This window comes from Aquarana catesbeiana, linkage group LG07 (assembly GCF_042186555.1).
Source record: "Aquarana catesbeiana isolate 2022-GZ linkage group LG07, ASM4218655v1, whole genome shotgun sequence".
In the NCBI taxonomy this organism is placed as follows: domain Eukaryota; kingdom Metazoa; phylum Chordata; class Amphibia; order Anura; family Ranidae; genus Aquarana; species Aquarana catesbeiana.
The window spans coordinates 299,754,457-299,760,921 of record NC_133330.1 but is presented as its reverse complement, the minus strand read 5'-3'; the positions used below and the strand labels follow the sequence as shown (position 1 = coordinate 299,760,921).

The window sequence follows — 6,465 nt, the reverse complement described above, 5'->3', positions numbered from 1 at the left end:
CATTACTGGCCTCCTTCTCAGACTGCTGGTTGCCTGACTGTCAAGATAATCTTCTGGCTACAATACTTTTAAATCAGCAGCCACCAACCAGTGATCTGTGGACCACTGATGGTCCTCGAGAAAATTTTGGTGGTTCCCAGGGGTTCTGTCGCAAATCAGCATTGTGGCGGATGTATACCACCCAATGTTTCCGGTGTTGTTATCAATGTGTGCTGACAGTCAATACTGTCAGTGTGCATTGATATCTGATACCTCCTCTGTAATTCCGGCTCCCATGAACTCAAGGTGCTGAAAGTAGTGCAAAGAGTGGGAAGTGAAGAAGGAGGGGACTTCCAATGGCAGCGCTGATCACAGACTGTGAGAGGGATCATGGAGCTCGAGCAGATAGCTGGATAAGGAGATCCAATGATGAGTCTGTGTAAGGCAGCAGTGTTATGCAGAGTGTGGGGTGGAGGGGGGCAGGGAACCAGAACATTGTGTGTGTATAGGGCAGAGGTGTGATCCAGGGGGAGGGGGGCAGGGAACCAGAGCATTGTGTGTGTATAGGGCAGAGGTGTGATCCAGGGGGAGGGGGGCAGAGAGCCGGAGCATTGTGTGTATAAGGCATGTAAAATTCATGTTAGGGGTCGGCGGGATTCAAAATTGTGTGTTTGGTGGTCCATGAGGTCCGAAAGGTTGGCGACCATTGTTCTTAGTCATGGACCCAGAGCAAGTTTGTAGATCAAGAATTTTGCTTACCATATGCTTGTGCAATCTTAGCTTTCATATTTCCCTGAAGACATTTTTCCTTTAAAGTGTCTGTTCTAAATAAATAAAAAAAAACATATTCCAGATCTGTGAGCAGTTTTATTTATCTGTTGAGGAATGGCACATTATGTGCTTTTATTGGTCGAATAGCTATGGTTCCTGTTACAAATTGCTTGATCTCATTTTCCTATCTTTATGTCACATTGCTTGCATGCAAAACACTTTGTCCGGCTGCGGTTAAGCTAAGTAGAGGTGCTTTCATAGCAGATTGAAGTTGAAATCTGGAAGCTTATGATAAGATCTATAACTTTTCTTGCAAAACTTTGTCTTGAAATATGATCAAGAAAAGGGATTGTTCCTGCCCACGGAAACCAAGCCGAGACAAGCACGCCCTACAAGTTAGTGGCTTGTAAATGAAAGTGATACATGACAATGTTTCCTTTTCATGTAATGAGATATTTTGTAACGGTAAGCAATCTGTCAAATTCCTTTGATTTGGCTTGCGTTGACAAAGAACAACACTTCCCAGCCTTTGTATTGGAACGCAGATGAAATGAAGGGCTTAAATGAGCAGTCAGAGTGTCTGTGTTGCCCCACCAGGGGCCTGAAGGACAGGAGGGGTATATTAAGGCTGTAAGAGTGGGGGAACCTTTTAGGACCTCTATTGGTTAGCAGTGTAGGGGAACCTTACACTGGGGCAAGGCCTCCATGTACTCTGGGGTACAACTCAGAAAGTCTGGGCTAAGAAAATGATAATAAATTATTCAGGCACTTTCATCTTTATTTTTAAAGAGAATCCCTCCCCCTTTCGCTAAATCTCTGTGGCTGTTGGTGACACTATTTTTCTGAATACCTCTGAATAGGAGCTTTTCGAAGTGGAGGTAAAAAAAAAAATGTTCCCAAGCAATGTCCTTTGGTGGGTTTACAAATGAAAGTTGCACAGTCATTTGAGGATGCTGCAGTCCCATCTGGATGCACTGAGCTTTTTCCCAGAAATGGTTATATTTATAAAAAATATTATTATATTATATAACTTGATGTTCATCTTACTAAATTTGGCACATCATAGAGACATATACATCAATGTTTACAGCTGATATCTATCAAACTACATACTGAGACAATAGGACCATTCACCTTCACTTATGCCATGTCTACCGCCTGGCACCCCCCCTGGGGGTACCCGTGTCCGTCTTCTCCCCCTCAGCTCCCATGCCATACTCTGGCTGCTGCCGTCCATTTGGGGGTTCAGCGATGGAAACTCTGGTTTCGTACATTAGTAAGTACTGGGCCATTTTGCTCTGGACCATTCTGCCATTGTTCTTACATTTACCACTGTGACACATCTTTTTGTCTATTTAGATACAACCGCATCCACCCCTGATGAGCGAGCAATGATCTCACGAAACGCACGTCAGGTTTTCTGATGCGTGCATTTGTATATACTGCATTGTATAACGTTTGTATCAACTTTATTTATTCTCTTCATTATGTGCAAATCTATTGGCTGAGCTTATATGCTATATTATTCATGTATGTACATTAATTTTAATAAACATTTATACGGCTATTACTCTTGTTATTCAGTGGCTAACTGTGACCACCTCATTTAAAGTCCCAGGGCGACTCTCTCCTTTTTTTGCATATGTATATAGGGATGGAGGTGTATTACTGGTGACTGCAGACCTTTAATTTATTTTGCTTCTATTGAACCCGGCTGGAAGACACCCATTTAGCCCAAAACTGGCCTGCTGTCACCACCAGCCACTGTTTTCACAAATATATTTCATATACATGTTTTAGCCTTTGATCTTGCCTCCAACAGTGGTGGTGTTTTGTGGCCTTTGTGTCCCTTGCTGTCTCCTCTGGCGGTTGGCGGTTTTTGTTTGGCATGGGAGCTGCGATATGCTAAGGGAGATTCTTGTCTCCTGCTGTCCCCCTCCTCGTCCCATGGACTTTGGGGAGGGGCCACCGGCATATCGGCGCTATGCTCCTACACACATTAGGTGGCTTCCGCGATGAGCTGTCACCCAATGGCAGTGCAGTTTGTCATCTTGGATGGACGAGAGTCCACTGCGCATGCATACTCCCATTGGTAGCTGACACCCTGGGCATCGGCACACCAATCCATCCTCGCATGGCGTTGGGGGCAGAGCGGACCGGACCCCTTCAGGGATATAAGTCGGGGGTGAGACATGGCTGAACTCACTTCCTTCACTCCCCAATACTATGCACACCACAGAGATTTTCATTGCTGTTCACCTGTTTGCATATCAAGGTAAATACACTCTCCCCACCCTAGCACTCACCTGGTGCTTTATTTGCACTCCCTGCACTTTTTTGTTTCATTTAAAACACTGCTTTTCACACAACCTTTTCCCTTTTTTCTTTCCCAGACAAACACATTTTTTCAGGATTTACTTTCTTACCCATGGTCTCTATGTCTGCTCCACTATTGGATCAGGTTAGTCCACTTATGTTTCTATACAAATAACTGTACAACTTTTGTCTACTCTGATTTTCTAGTAAAGCGTGACACATATACTTATGCTAGAGCATACATGCTCTCATACAAAAATATTATTATATTATATAACTTGATGTTCATCTTACTAAATTTGGCACATCATTGAGACATATACATCTATGTTTACAGCTGATATCTATCAAGCTACATACTGAGACAATAGGACCATTCACCTTCATTTATGCCATGTCTGCCGCCTGGCATCCCCCCCGGGGGTACACGTGTCCTTCTTCTCCCCCTCAGTTCCCGTGCCATACTCTGGCTGCTGCCCTCCATTTGGGGGTTCAGCGATGGAAACTCTGGTTTCGTTCATTGGTAAGTACTGGGGCATGTTGCTCTGGCTCATTCTGCCAGTGTTCTTACATTTACCACTGTGACACATCTTTTTGTCTATTTAGATACAACCGCATCCACCCCTGATGAGCGAGCAATGATCTCGTGAAACGCGTGTCAGGTTTTCTGATGCGTGCATTTGTATATACTGCATTGTATAACCTTTGTATCAACTTTATTTATTCTCTTCATTATGTGCAAATCCATTGGCTGAGCTAATATGCTATATTATTCATGTAATACATTAATTTTAATAAACATTTATACTGCTATTACTCTTTTTACTCAGTGGCTAACTGTGACCACCTCATTTAAAGTCCCAGGGCGACTCTCTCCTTTTTTTGCATATGTATATAGGGATGGAGGTGTATCGCTGGTGACTGCAGACCTTTAATTTATTTTGCTATAATTGGTTATATTAAACAATGATTTTCACACATCTGACATGTTTCCTGGATACGATTACCAATTCACCATATGAATTACAGGGTCAATCCCCCCAAAGTATTATTTTAGATATAAGAGGCTCCTGGTGGACTTGATCAGTCCCTAGATTCCTACTATATGTCTTGATATTCCAACAGCAGGATCTTCCTGACATAATCCCTGGCTCTGTTCCTGTCCACCTAGGAGTTTTGGATGTTCCCACCAGTCCCTTCTGGAAGCACTGAGAATATGTCTGGAATTGGTTATATTAAATAATGATTTTAACACATCTGAAATGTTTCCTGGATAGGATTAGCTATTCACTAATTGAATTACAAGGTTAATCCTCACAAAATTATATTTTTGGTATAAGAGGCGCCTGGTGGACTGCATTAGCACCTGGCTTTATATGCCTTTAGTGCTCCAAGATTAAGGTCATCCTGACATAGTTTCCTAACTTTGTTCCTGTCCATCTAGGAGTTTTGGGTATTCCTTTCAGTTCTGTCTAAAATCAGTTATACTAAATTATGATTTTACCACATCTGAAATGTTTCCTGGATCGGATTAGTCATTCACCAATTGAATTATAAGGTCAATCCTCCCAAAGTAGAGTTTTTGATATAACAAGCCCCTGGTGGACATGGCTTATTACTTGGGTGCTCCAAGAGCACGATCTCCCTGCCATAATTCCTGACATTGTCCATCCAAGAGTTTTGGCTGTTCCTGCCCTTTGTATGTTACAGCTTTTTTTTTGTTACATTCCCCATAATATAGAATAAACAGAAATTCAACAGGAAGAGTAGAAGTCCTTCAAGATTGCCACAGCAATTGTGTAGACCTAGGAACACAAGAGCAGAGGTCTTACCAATACAGTCCCCAAGACATATAAGAAATAGTTACATGATATAGCCCTCCAGCATACACCAAAAACCTAAATGCCAGTTTTGTCTGTACTGATTCTTTAACGTGTTGCCTATTTAAACTGCCTTCCCCAATGTTTCATATGAATACAGGTGGATGCTTTAATACTCTGTAGATGTGATTTTACTGTGTGATTCCAGATACCCAATAAATTGATATTTTTACTGGACATTCCAGTGAGTGTGGGAAACCTTTTATCTACAGTTATACAGTACGCTGGATATACTGACATTACCAAGTTACAGAACATCCACATAGTGAGGAGAGAGCCAACATAATCCAGAATACACAGAGGTAATGAAATGCAGGATAAGATGACGCTGCATCACAGATCACCAGAAAATTAACATGAGCTGTTTGTGGACATTTCATGCTGTATTCAACTTTAATCACAGCAAATACATTTTACACATACACATCAGTCTTAGACACCATTTTTACATTAAAGCTCTGTATGTCCCCAAAAAAGAGGTTAGGATCAGGACAGACTACAAATTCCAAAAGACTTTTTTTTTAACAGAAGTTATACCTTTGTTAAACTTTGAAAACTTTAAGGCTGCCAAACAGGCTTGGTTCTACCCCCTCCCACCTCTTATGGGTCCTTATTGATTCTTATGCCGCGTACACATGATCGGATTTTCCAACAACAAAACCGTGGATTTTTTTCCGAAGGATGTTGGCTCAAACTTGTCTTGCATACACACAGTCACACAAGTGTTGGCCAAAAATTCCGAATGTGAGAACGCGGTGGCGTACAACACAGACGAAGAGCCAAGAAAAATGAAGTTCAATAGCCAGTGCGGCTCCTTCTGCTTGATTCCGAGCATGTGTGAACTTTTGTGTGACAGACTTGTGTACACACGATCGGACTTTCCGACAACAAGTTTTGTTGGCGGAAAATTTGAGAACCTGCTATCAAACATTTGTTGGCGGAAATTCCAACAGCAAAAGTTCGATGGAGCATACACATGGTTGGACTTTCTGACAACAAGCTCACATCGAACATTTCCCATCGGAAAATCCGACCGTGTGTACGTGGCTTTAATGTGATGACTGGCCTTATTAACCAATCAGAAGGCTTGGGAAGTGGGAGGAGGTGGGTAAAAGCTAGAATTCTACAGAAAAAGTTGAAATCTGCATTTACAGTAATGTCATCCCTCTATATCTCTGGACCTATTGATTATTTCGACATACAATTTTCGCTAAAAATACTTTAGGGTTGATTTACTAAAACTAAAGAGTGCAAAATGTGGTGCAGCTCTGCACAGAAACAAATCCGCATACAAATTTTTGTTTTATTTTTTGTCAAAGCTTAATTGAACAAGCTGAATTTAAAAGCTAGTTGGCTACCAGGCACAGCTGCACCAGATTTTGCACACTCAAGTTTTAGTAAATCAACCCCTTTGTGCCTATTAACTTTTTCATCATGTGGTTTAGCCTGCAATTTCCTGCCTGCGTAATTCTTATCTCCTTGCTGCAGTAGTTCTGCTAGCCCTCTGATTCTTTTCACA

At 41.8% G+C, this 6,465-nt stretch overlaps 1 long non-coding RNA gene across 1 annotated transcript; it reads left to right on the top strand.

The window, feature by feature from the left end:
* The first annotated feature begins 329 nt into the window (after window positions 1–329).
* On the top strand, window positions 330–3,806 carry LOC141102570 (uncharacterized). Its single transcript, XR_012235154.1, has 3 exons — window positions 330–418; window positions 3,404–3,589; window positions 3,673–3,806. It is a non-coding gene; the product is annotated as an uncharacterized lncRNA (long non-coding RNA).
* The last annotated feature ends 2,659 nt before the right edge of the window (window positions 3,807–6,465 follow it).